This window comes from Aegilops tauschii, unplaced genomic scaffold (assembly GCF_002575655.3).
Source record: "Aegilops tauschii subsp. strangulata cultivar AL8/78 unplaced genomic scaffold, Aet v6.0 ptg000664l_obj, whole genome shotgun sequence".
Lineage (NCBI taxonomy): Eukaryota > Viridiplantae > Streptophyta > Magnoliopsida > Poales > Poaceae > Aegilops > Aegilops tauschii.
Window position 1 is genome coordinate 27501 of NW_027332898.1, and position 14032 is coordinate 41532.

Genomic DNA, 14032 nt, shown 5'->3' on the forward strand with positions numbered 1-14032 from the left:
AAGACTAGTAGAGTCTCGTCTTTTGTCATTCTTTGCTCCTTTTTCACTCAATGATTCCTTCGAATTTGCCGACCAAAAATTCTATATGTCTATTCTATCTATGATATTTCTATATATATAGAATATGATATCTAATATGACATCCGATTTGTCAAAGGGATTGGATTGGTGACTTACCCATTCAGTGACTTTGGCACTGGACGTTCCAAAAACGGGTACTATCGGATCGGGTGAATTAGAGAATAGACAGAGGTCCGTTGGCATTTCAGCCTTTCTTCTCCTTTCAGGGCCTATCCGAAAGAGAATCCAGTACCTCTTGGTCCTGAATATCAGAATAGGACGAACGAACCGGCCTCCGCGGATATCTTTGCTTCGGAACAAAACCCTGCAATCAAATAGATTGTCCCAAGGGCGCCATATTCTAGGAGCCCAAGTTATGCTATTGAAAATTCGTTCCTCTAGCAGTTCCGGTTTGAGCATTCCGTTCCCTTTTTCAAACTCCACTTCTTTTCATATAGCAATCCCTGATCAAAGAGAGAACAATATCCATTTCAAAACATTTCTAACAGATTCCTTAGTTCGGACCGACGAAGTAATGTCACTCGACTATTATCAACCTGACTGCAATCTTTTTCTGTCGGTAAGGATTGCACCAGAGCACCTTCTACTTCTAATAGGCCATGAACTATAGATAGAGAAGAATCATTCTGAGCGAGTACATAAGAAGCGATCCACTTTTTTTCATCGGTTCCAGGGGAAGACCAAAGATCTTGCGCGGCAGGTCCGCCAGAAAAACTCAAAAGAGAAAGAAGTCTCGTTAATCTCTTCATGCTCGTTCCAAGTTCGAAGTACCTTTTGGCCAAAGAAAAACCCGCTTCCTGACACGATTGCCTCTTTATCTTTATATAGATAGATTCTATGGGGTTATTACTTAGTAAGTCTATTTTGTACAAGAGCCCCTCCTATCTGATAGAAAAGGGTCCCATGATCCCGAGCCGATCTTACCTTGGCTCGCAAACCCCAAGTTTGTCTATGAAGAGCTAATCTAATTGTATTTTTTTCTAGAATGGATTTCTTATGTGGAATACTAATGGATAGGGCTTCGTTGCTAAGTGCTACAAGATCTAGTGCACTGGAACTCGTGGTTATGGACCCGAATCCTTTAGTATGGAACATTGTCTTTTCCAAGTAAAAACCCCTAGTATATGAAAGAATGAAAAGGTGCTTTCGTTCTTGTGGAATAAGAAGCCCTCGTACCTTAATGAAAGGAAAATCGTAATTTTTCGTTAGGTATTTGACCAAATAGGATCGTCCAGTTCCTACAGAACCTATCACTAAAATACCCGATAGGGCTAAGCGGAACGAAAAGGGTTTTCCATGAGATGGTAAATGAAAACGATTAGTCCCACACGAGGTTTGGGAATAAGTGATTGTCTGATAATGAGCAAGGAATATACGTCTTTCTGCTAAAGAGGATCTATTAAACTCATAATTCATTAGATCCTTGTTATCAATGCCAACTAGGTATCATAAGTAAATGGATCCCGGTTGTTCAATCCTTTGATAACCAAGGTCATTCTTTGCTAAAGAGAAATGATCACTATGAGTCAGACTCAATAGAATTGGATCCATTCCAAATAGCGAGAATTAGGATTCTTGATCCCTCTCAATCTCTCTTTCAATTCGAGGATCCAGAGAGGTGTTTTCATAGTCATCTCCGAATATTTGCCATCTCGGAATATTTTCGATTTCATTTTTCTATGATATGTCTTTCTATATGAAAATTGGTTATTTACGATGTACGATGATCCCTGTTAAGCATCCATGGCTGAATGGTTAAAGCGCCCAACTCATAATTGGTAAATTTGCGGGTTCAATTCCTGCTGGATGCACACGAACGGGAACATTCCATAAGTCTATTGGAACTGGCTCTCTATCCATGGAATCTCATCCATCATCCATACATAACGAATTGGTATGGTATATTCATACCATAACATAAGAACAATAAGAACTCGAATTCTTATCGATACTGGAACTCAGAGCATAGGAGGGAAAGTCGATTTATGGATGGAATCAAATACGCAGTATTTACAGAAAAAAGTCTTCGTTTATTGGGAAAGAATCAATATACTTTTAATGTCGAATCGGGATTCACTAAGACAGAAATAAAGCATTGGGTCGAACTCTTCTTTGGTGTTAAGGTGGTAGCTGTGAATAGCCATCGACTACCTGGAAAAGGTAGAAGAATAGGACCTATTCTGGGCCATACAATGCATTACAGACGTATGATCATTACCCTTCAACCGGGTTATTCTATTCCACTTCTAGATAGAGAAAAAAACTAAAGGAGAATACTTAATAATACGGCGAAACATTTATACAAAACACCTATCCCGAGCACACGCAAGGGAACCGTAGACAGGCAAGTGAAATCCAATCCACGAAATAATTTGATCCATGGACGGCACCGTTGTGGTAAAGGTCGTAATTCCAGAGGAATCATTACCGCAAGGCATAGAGGGGGAGGTCATAAGCGCCTATACCGTAAAATAGATTTTCGACGGAATCAAAAAGACATATCTGGTAGAATCGTAACCATAGAATACGACCCTAATCGAAATGCATACATTTGTCTCATACACTATGGGGATGGTGAGAAGAGATATATTTTACATCCCAGAGGGGCTATAATTGGAGATACTATTGTTTCTGGTACAAAAGTTCCTATATCAATGGGAAATGCCCTACCTTTGAGTGCGGTTTGAACTATTGATTTACGTAATTGGAAGTAACCAATTAGGTTTACGACGAAACCTAGAAATCGATCACTGATCCAATTTGACTACCTCTACGGGATAGACCTCAACAGAAAACTGTTGAGTAACGGCAGCAAGTGATTGAGTTCAGTAGTTCCTCATAGAAAATTATTGGCTCTAGAGATATGGTAATATGGAGAAGACAAAATTGTTTGAAGCACGCACAGAACCGGAAGCGCCCCTTGTTTCAAAGAGAGGAGGACGGGTTATTCACATTTAATTTGATGGTCAGAGGCAAATTGAAAGCTAAGCAGTGGTAATTAAGACCCCCGGGGGAAAATAGGGATGTCTCCTACGTTACCCATAATATGTGGAAGTATCGACGTAATTTCATAGAGTCATTCGATCTGAATGCTACATGAAGAACATAAGCCAGATGACGGAACGCAGAGACCTAGGATGTAGAAGATCATAACATGAGCGATTCGGCAGATTTGGATTCCTTTCCTATATATCCACTCATGTGGTACTTCATCATATGATTCATATAAGATCCATCTGTCTAGAGATCGTCATATACATCTAGAAAGCCGTATGCTTTGGAAGAAGCTTGTACAGTTTGGGAAGGGGTTTTTTGAGAGAAAAGAAGAATCTACTTCAACCGATATGCCCTTAGGCACGGCCATGCATAACATAGAAATCACACGTGGAAGGGTGTGGGCAATTAGCTAGAGCAGCAGGTGCTGTAGCGAAACTCATTGCAAAAGAGGGTAAATCGGCCACTTTAAGATTACCATCTGGGGAGGTCCGTTTAGTATCCCAAAACTGCTTAGCAACAGTCGGACAAGTGGGTAATGTTGGGGTGAACCAAAAAAGTTTGGGTAGAGCCGGATCTAAGTGTTGGCTAGGTAAACGCCCCGTAGTAAGAGGGGTAGTTATGAACCCTGTGGACCACCCCCATGGGGGCGGTGAAGGGAAAGCTCCCATTGGTAGAAAAAAACCCACAACCCCTTGGGGTTATCCTGCGCTTGGAAGAAGAACTAGGAAAAGGAAAAAATATAGCGATAGTTTTATTCTTCGTCGCCGTAAGTAAATACGTAACTAGGAATATGGAAAATTGCATTTTTGGAATTTGCAATAATGCGATGGGCGAACGACGGGAATTGAACCCGCGCATGGTGGATTCACAATCCACTGCCTTGATCCACTTGGCTACATCCGCCCCTTATCCAGCTAAAGGATTTTTTGCTTTTTTCCATTGATCATTATTCTATTTATTCTGACCTCCGTACTTCGATCGAGATATTGGACATAGAATGCCACTCTTTAAAAAGGAAAAAAGGAGTAATCAGCTGTGACACGAAAAAAAACGAATCCTTTTGTAGCTCATCATTTATTGGCAAAGATAGAAAAGGTCAATATGAAGGAGGAGAAAGAAACAATAGTAACGTGGTCCCGGGCATCTAGCATTCTACCCACAATGGTTGGCCATACAATCGCGATTCATAATGGAAAGGAACATATACCTATTTACATAACAAATCCTATGGTAGGTCGCAAATTGGGGGAATTCGTGCCTACTCGGCATTTCACGAGTTATGAAAATGCAAGAAAGGATACTAAATCTCGTCGTTAACTGAATTCTGAATAGAAAGATTAAGAAGAAAAAAAAGATTCAAAATAAAGACAGAAATACCCAATATCTTGCTAGAACAAGATATTGGGTATTTCTGTCTTTTCTTTCTTCAAAAATTCTTATATGTTAGCAGAAAAACCTTATCCATTAATAGATGGAACTTCAACAGCAGCTAAGTCTAGAGGGAAGTTGTGAGCATTACGTTCGTGCATTACTTCCATACCAAGGTTAGCACGGTTGATGATATCAGCCCAAGTATTAATAACGCGACCTTGACTATCAACTACAGATTGGTTGAAATTGAAACCATTTAGGTTGAAAGCCATAGTACTAATACCTAAAGCAGTGAACCAGATTCCTACTACAGGCCAAGCAGCCAAGAAGAAGTGTAAAGAACGAGAGTTGTTGAAACTAGCATATTGGAAGATTAATCGGCCAAAATAACCATGAGCAGCCACAATATTATAAGTTTCTTCCTCTTGACCAAATTTGTAACCCTCATTAGCAGATTCATTTTCAGTAGTTTCCCTGATCAAACTAGAGGTTACCAAGGAACCATGCATAGCACTGAATAGGGAACCGCCGAATACACCAGCTACACCTAACATGTGGAATGGATGCATAAGGATGTTGTGCTCTGCCTGGAATACAATCATAAAGTTGAAAGTACCAGAGATTCCTAAAGGCATACCATCAGAAAAGCTTCCTTGACCAATAGGGTAAATCAAGAAAACAGCAGTAGCAGCTGCAACAGGAGCTGAATATGCAACAGCAATCCAAGGACGCATACCCAGACGGAAACTAAGTTCCCACTCACGACCCATATAACAAGCTACACCAAGTAAGAAGTGTAGAACAATTAGCTCATAAGGACCACCATTGTATAACCACTCATCAACAGATGCAGCTTCCCAAATTGGGTAAAAGTGCAATCCGATCGCCGCAGAAGTAGGGATAATAGCACCAGAGATAATATTGTTTCCATAAAGTAAAGAACCAGAAACAGGCTCACGAATACCATCAATATCTACTGGAGGGGCAGCGATGAAGGCGATAATAAATACAGAAGTTGCGGTCAATAAGGTAGGGATCATCAAAACACCGAACCATCCGATGTAAAGACGATTTTCAGTGCTAGTTATCCAGTTGCAGAAGCGACCCCACAGGCTTGTACTTTCGCGTCTCTCTAAAATTGCAGTCATGGTAAGATCTTGGTTTATTCAAATTGCAAGGACTCCCAAGCACACGTATTAACTAGAATATAGATAATAGAAGGCTTGTTATTTAACAGTATAACATAGACTATATACCAATGTCAACCAAGTCAGCCCAAAGATTAGCTATCCATATAACTAAATTAACCAAACCAATAATTTTGTATTTGTAAATGAAGTGAGTCAAAGTTTTTAACTTTGATGAGTCTTTTCTATATGGGTTGCCCGGGACTCGAACCCGGAACTAGTCGGATGGAGTAGATAATTCTTCCTTGTTACAATAGAGAAAAATCCCTCCCCAAATCGTGCTTGCATTTTTCATTGCACACGACTTTCCCTATGTAGAAATAGCCAATTTCTATTCCAAAGAGGAAGTTCTACTAATTTTTTTAATTAGTAACTTGATTCACCTACTCTTTATTATAATAAAAAGAACATTTCAGAATGAAAAATAGAAAAGTTTTTTCTTGATCATTTATCAACCCTTTCCTGTTTCTTAATTTCGTCTAATGATTAATTAAGAGGGTTGACCAGGTCATTGATACGTATAATATCCAAATACCAAATACGCTCAGTGTGTGATCCACAGAAAGAAAAAAGAGTTGTTTTGGTGAACATCAAAGAAAAAACTTGCTCTTCTTCCATAAAAAATTCTTCTAAAAATGCCGAACCCAATCGTTGCATAAAAGTTCGTACCGTGCTTTTATGTTTCCGAGCTAAAGTTCTAGCGCATGAAAGTCGAAGTATATACTTTAGTCGATACAAAGTCCGTTTTTTCGAAGATCCACTATGATAATGAAAAAGATTTCTACATATCCGACCAAATCGATCAAGAATATCCCAATCTGATAAATCTGTCCAAATGGGTTTACTAATAGGATGCCCCGATCCAGTACAAAATTGAGCTTTTGATAAGTATCCTATGAGGAGAGTAGCGGGGACTATGGTATCGAATTTTTTCATTCGAGTATCTATTAGAAATGACTTCTCCAGCATTTGATTCCTTACTAACAAAGAACTTTTTGGTACACTTGAAAGGTACCCCATAAAATCGAAGCAAGAGTTTGCTAATTGGTTTATATGGATTCTTCGCGGCTGAGTCCAAAAACAGAAATAATATTGCCAGAAATTGATAAGGTAGCATTTCCATTTCTTCTTCAAAAAAAAAGTGCCTTTTGATGCAAGAATTGCCTTTCCTTGATATCGAACATAATGCATAAGAGGATCCATAAAGAACCATAGGGTTTTCCGAGAAAAACCAGGGTACATTATCCCAAAATGTTCCATCTTCCTAGAAAAGTGGATTCGTTCCAGAAAAGTTCCAGAAGATGCTAATGGTAAGCAAGAAGATTGTTTACGAAGAAACAACAAAAAAAATTCATATTCTGATACATAAGAGTTATATAGGAATCGAAACAGTCTTTTATTTTCTTTTTGAAAATAAAAAATGGATTTCATTGAAGTAATAAAACTATTCCAATTCGAATAATAGTTGAGAAAGAATCGCAATAAATGCAAAGATGGAACATCTTGGATACGGTATTGAAGGAGTTGAACCAGGATTTCCAAATGGATAGGATAGGGTATTTCTATATGTGATAGATAATCCAAATGCAAAAATTTGTCTTCTAAAAAGGGAAATATTGAATGAATAGAGCGTAAATTCTGAAACTTTGGTATTTCTTTTTCTTTCGGACAAAATAATTCCCGTAGCGAGAATGGGATTTCCACAACGATCGCAAACCCTTCAGATAGAATCTGAGAATAAAACTCAGAATAAAAATAATTTTTGTAATCCAATAATCGATCTTGGTTAGGATGATTAACCGAGTTATCCAAAAAATTCTGCTGATACATTCGAATAATTAAACGTTTCACAAGTAGTGAACTAAATTTCTTGTTATTACAACTAACAACTATTTCCACAGGTTCAGAACCATTTAATCCATAATGGTGGGCAAATGCATAAATATATTCCTGAAAGAGAAGTGGGTAGACAAAGTATTGTTGACGAGATTTATGTTTTTCTGAATACCCTTCGAATTTTTCCATTTGTATTTCTACTTGAATCAGAGAGAAGAAGCATTTCTCGGTTTATCGAATGATGATACATAGTGCAATATGGTCAGAACAGGGTGTTGCATTTTTAATACAAACCCTGGAAAGAAAGGGAGTCTAATCCACAGATCTTTTTCTGCTCCTTTTCTACCCAATTAGTTTATGTTTGTTCTAATTAAAAAAAAAGAACAGAACAAGTTTTTTATTTTTGCAGGCCAATCGCTCTTTTGACTTTGGAATACAGCCTCTTTATCAATATACTGCTTCTTTTACACATTCAATCCATAACATCCCTTATTCAATCCATAATCAAGAATAATTAGGATTTCTAAAAAAAAAAGAAAAAATAAAGGGTCCACTCATAGGAAAACCCAACCTTTCCCCGCATCCGGCACTAATCTATTTTTAACGTCTAATTAGAGCGGGGAATCATTCCAATTAGGAAGTTCAGCTCGTTGCTTTTTATTTTACCAGAATTGGAGCCAGGCTCTATCCATTTATTCATTAGACCCAGAAAATCGTAATTTTGGATTCCATTCAAAAAAGATTGATTTTATTACGACATGCTATTTTTTCCATTCATTACCTTTGAGGATCAGTCGTGGTCTTCTAGACTCTACCAAGAGTCTGGACGAATTTGTTGTTTCATCCAAATGTGTAAAAGATCATAGTCGCACTTAAAAGCCGAGTACTCTACCATTGAGTTAGCAACCCAGATAAAAAAAGGATCTTAGATACGATCGAAATCCAAAAATCAATGGAATTACACCGCGCGCTTCTGTCAAAACATTGAACTAGCAAGACATCAAAAGATTTTTTTATCGACCATGAAAAACACTCAAATGCCAAAACGAACAGGTCCGGTTAAATTCCACTAAAGTAAAGTTAAAAAAAGAGCGACCCTAATCACGATGGCCAAATTCTCCTTATTTTTAGCGATTTTTATTAAAAAAAAATATATATTATATTGTATGAGAATACATGCAAGAGGAACACCCTTATCATTTGAGCGAAGTGTAGGCGGAAAAATTGAATATGGAGTGAGGATAAAGAGACCCATCTATCTACAAATTCTATTTGTTCAATAGACCTTTGTCAATGGAAATACAATGGTAAGAAAACAAATTAGATAGAAAAAGTAAATAAAATAGGGGCTTATGTTGAATTGGCACGATATAATATAAATCCAAATAGGATTAAAAAAGAGGTAAATTGTGTCTAAATAATTAGACAACTAGGAATACTAATAATCTTCTCCTATCCTACTTTTTGATTCATTTAGTTCTTCAATTAACTCAAAGTTCTTTCTTTTTCTTTAAAGAATTCCGCCTTCCTTAAAATATCATAAACAGTTCTTGTTGGTTGAGCACCCTTTTCAAGGAAATAGAGAATAGCTGGAACATTTAAACAAGTTTGATTCTTTATCGGATCATAAAAACCTACTTTTTGAAGATCTCTTCCTTCTCTTCGAGATCGAACATCAATTGCAACGATTCGATAGACAGCTTATTGGGATAGATGTAGATAAACAACGCCCCCCCCTAGAAACGTATAGGAGGTTTTCTCCTCATACGGCTCGAGAAAATGATTCGAATTTCTGTCGATAATAATAGAAATTAGACTATGACGTGCATTAATTTCCTTACAGAAAAAACAAATTTCATTTATACTCATGACTCAAGTGGGCTAATTTTGCCTGACAAACTTCGAAGGCAAAATCCTTCCAAAATTTTTGAGTCGTCTTTAAACTCTTTTCTTTGTCTCATTTCGAACGAATTGACTTTTATTCCTTATTCTGATCCAACTCTGTTGTTGAGACAATTGAAAATTGTGTTTACTTGTTCTGGAATCCTTTATCTTTGATTTGTGAAATCCTTGGGTTTAGACATTACTTCGGGAATTCCTATTTTTTTCTTTCAAAAGAGTAGCAACATACCCTTTTTTCTTATTTCCTTCGATAAAGCATTTATCTCTTCTATAGAAATCTAATAAGAGGGATTGATTCTGATATACTTTTATTGGACTTTATTCTTATTTTAACCTTTCGATTTATTTCTATATTAAGGATAGACTGACAAAGTTGGCCTAATTTATTAGTTTTCACTAACCCTAGATTCTTTCCCTTGATAAAAAAAATTCTGTCCTCTCGAGCTCCATCGTGTACTATGTTACTTAAACCCAGCGCAAATTTGGTTCGGAACGAATAGAACAGGCTATGTCGAGCCAAGAGCATTTTCATTACTATGGAAAATGATGGATAGAAAAATCCACAATCGATCATGTCCTTCAAGTCGCACGTTGCTTTCTACCACATCGTTTTAAACGAAGTTTTACCATAACAAACATTCCTCTTTTCATTGCAAAGTGGTATAGAGAATTGATCCAATATGGATGGAATCATGAATAGTCATTGGTTTAGTTTTTTTATACTAATTAAAACTTGCTATCTATGGAGCAATATGGATAAAAGAAAGTAAGTATTTATCCGGGAAGCCTCCGCCAAGATCCAATTTATTTAAACCCATATTAAAATTCTATCATATGAATGAAACATAGTTTGAAAAAGACGACTAAACAAGTTTGCTTAAAACTTATTTATTCTTAAATTTCCACCCTCAACGGATGGCTCGAGATGATCAATCTTGAAGTGAGAAAAGAAGGATTGACTCTTCCTCAATAAATAAACTATCAACCTCCAAAAAAGTTTAATTAATTTAATTACTAGAATTAGAATTCTAGTAGTAATATATTTTTTCAGTACCAAAAACAATTAACTATAATAACTAAATAAACTATTCCAATGAAAAGATTGAAAGTTTTTGGTAGTTATAGAATTCTCGTACTTCTTCAACTCGAATACCAAAAGGAAGAAAAAAATATGACTAAGTGATTTTATTTTATAGTAGAGGCATATCCTGAATGTGCTTGATAGATCCCATTTTTTCATGAAAATAAAGATAGTCAATTTGACTGGACTTAAGACTTTATTATGTTTTCTGAGAAAGAATAAGATATCATTATTCTCTTTAATAAACTTTTGTCTCGTACGGAATACTATATGATTTCACCGTTTGTTTCATCAGAAACAATCTGGGACGGAAGGATTCGAACCTCCGAGTAACGGGACCAAAACCCGCTGCCTTACCACTTGGCCACGCCCCATTTCGGGTTTTATGCGACACTAATAAACACTAGTATGTTTATTTGTTATTCGTCAATACCATTTCAATTACATAAAAAAGGAGGGATATTCTCTTGCTAGTATTCTACACATGCGGATAATATAGAATCAAAAAAATGCATTGATCATTACATGGAATTCTATTAAGATATTATATGAAAGTCGAATTTATTCCACTCTCATTTGAGAGTGCAAATACAAGGAGGTATTTTGTGTTTGGGAAAGTCCGAAGAAAAAAGATTTTGAATCTGCCTTTTCCTTCTTTCCCTTAAAAAAATAACTCAAGAAAAATCCAATTATTTACTCTACAAGAATGAAATGCTTGTTATGCCTAATATACTTAGTTTAACCTGTATCTGTTTTAATTCTGTTCTTTATCCTACTAGTTTTTCTTTGCCAAATTACCCGAAGCTTATGCTATTTTCAATCCAATCGTGGATATTATGCCTGTTATACCTCTATTCTTTTTTCTATTAGCCTTTGTTTGGCAAGCTGCTGTAAGTTTTCGATGAAATCTTTAGTACTCTGTATGCAAATTGAATGATGTGTTCATTCCAAAAAAATTTAAAAATGGGTAAAAGCCGAGAAGTTTTATATTTTTATATTATGAACCTTCGATTCTAAAATTAAATACTTCTACATTGAATGGGTAGCTACAGCAATAAATTTGGATCAGCCTTTCTACTCCCCTGCACCTAGGTTGAGCAGGTACCTAAAGGTACCTACACAATACCTAACCACCTAACCCTATTTTTGCTATTGATAAGAGTGCTTATTATAAAAGAATTCTTGCAATTTTTTTCAAGAATTCTTTTTTGCATTTTTAGGTATAAAAAAAAACCATCCTAGTGGATCCGTGTGGTAAGGAAAAACTGGTAATCTATTCCTTAAAAAAAAATCTTGGAGATTATGTAATGCTTACTCTCAAACTTTTTGTTTATACAGTAGTGATATTCTTTGTTTCACTCTTTATCTTTGGATTCTTATCTAATGACCCAGGACGGAATCCTGGACGCGAGGAGTAAAAATTCAGTTTTTTTTTTTCTTATTGGATTTGTTTCGTACATTTATCTATGAGAAAATCCGGGGGTCAGAATTCTTTCCAATTCGAAAGTCCCAAATGATCCAAGGGGAGCGGAAAGAGAGGGATTCGAACCCTCGGTACAAAAAAATTGTACAACGGATTAGCAATCCGCCGCTTTAGTCCACTCAGCCATCTCTCCACGTTCCAAAGCGAAAGGTTTCCGTGATATGATATAGGCAAGAAATAAGAAATAACGGTTGCAAAAAACCCCCTTTTTTTCTTTCAAAAGTCTATAAAAATTATATTGCCAATTCCATTTTAATTATATTCTTTTTTCTTAATGTTAATAAAAAAAGAAGAAAATTCTTGTTTTTTCTTTCTAAAAATCGATATTGGCCGAGAGACAATCAAATAGATTTTCTCTTTAGCGGGCATTTCCATATAGGACTTGTTATAATTATAATAAAACAAGCAGGTTATATAAAAAAAAACGCTTTTTTTGTCGATTATTTATCAAGAAAGCAAAAAGGGTCTTATCAAATCCACCATAAAATTGGAAAGAAGCATAAAGTAAGTAGACCTGACTCCTTTAATGATGCCTCTATCCGCTATTCTGATATATAAATTCGATGTAGATGAAATTGTATAAGCGAATTTTTTTTATTTCCTTAGACTTAGACCGCGCAAGACAAGAATTTTTCGCTATTTACGATTTCATATTCTTGTTACTAGATGTTCTATAGGAATAAGAAGAAATCGCAACTCCTTTGCGCTACACATAAAATTGGATTTCGAAGGTCCATTTTTTTTTTCAGAATCCTCTATTTTAGTTCTTCCACCCATGCAATAGAGAGGAATGGGAAAAGAAGGGTTACTTTTATTTCATTTTTCCCTTAAAGATAGACTTTGAAATAGGAGTCTTGGAATAATGCTGAATTCAAAGGTTTATTTCTTTCTATAGTATAAGAAAAACAATTTATTTCTATTTCTATAGTATAAGAAAAACAAATAGTATAAGAAAAACAAATCGAATCAAATTCATGGATTTACCACGACCTCGGTTGTGACTGTGACTCCATAGATAAAATGGGAAATTTCTCTCTTCGAGACCATTTGAAAAAGGGCATTGAACGACAAGAAATCGTCCACAGATAATAAAACTATCATATGCCTTGGAAAGTGATATGAGGTGCTCGGAAATGGTTGAAGTAATGAATAGGAGGATCACTATGACTATAGCCCTTGGTAGAATTCCTAAAGAAGAAAATGATCTATTTGATACTATGGATGACTGGTTACGAAGGGACCGTTTCGTTTTTGTAGGATGGTCTGGCCTATTGCTCTTTCCTTGTGCTTATTTCGCTTTAGGGGGTTGGTTTACAGGGACAACTTTTGTAACTTCTTGGTATACCCATGGATTGGCTAGTTCCTATTTGGAAGGTTGTAATTTCTTAACCGCAGCAGTTTCTACCCCTGCCAATAGTTTAGCACACTCTTTGTTGCTACTATGGGGGCCCGAAGCACAAGGAGATTTTACTCGTTGGTGTCAATTAGGCGGTCTATGGACTTTTGTAGCTCTCCACGGGGCTTTTGCACTGAATAGGTTTCATGTTACGCCATTTGAACTTGCTCGGTCTGTTCAATTGCGGCCTTATAATGCAATCTCATTCTCTGGTCCAATTGCTGTTTTTGTTTCTGTATTCCTTATTTATCCACTGGGGCAATCTGGTTGGTTCTTTGCGCCGAGTTTTGGCGTAGCAGCGATATTTCGATTCATCCTTTTCTTCCAAGGATTTCATAATTGGACGTTGAACCCATTTCATATGATGGAGTTGCCTGAGTATTAGGTGCGGCTCTGCTATGCGCTATTCATGGAGCGACCGTAGAAAACACTCTATTTGAGGACGGTGATGGGTGCAAATACCTTCCGTGCTTTTAACCCAACTCAAGCTGAAGAAACTTATTCCATGGTCACTGCTAACCGCTTTTGGTCCCAAATCTTTGGTGTTGCTTTTTCCAATAAACGTTGGTTACATTTCTTTATGCTATTTGTACCCGTCACCGGTTTATGGATGAGTGCTATTGGCGTAGTTGGCTTGGCTCTGAACTTACGTGCCTATGACTTTGTTTCCCAGGAAATCCGTGCAGCGGAAGATCCTG

At 36.6% G+C, this 14032-nt stretch overlaps 1 non-coding gene across 1 annotated transcript; it reads right to left on the minus strand.

Annotated features, from left to right (window-relative positions):
- Positions 1–11983: 11983 nt before the first annotated feature.
- On the minus strand, positions 11984–12071 carry TRNAS-GCU (transfer RNA serine (anticodon GCU)). The gene has a single exon. It is a non-coding gene; the product is annotated as a tRNA-Ser (tRNA).
- Positions 12072–14032: the final 1961 nt, after the last annotated feature.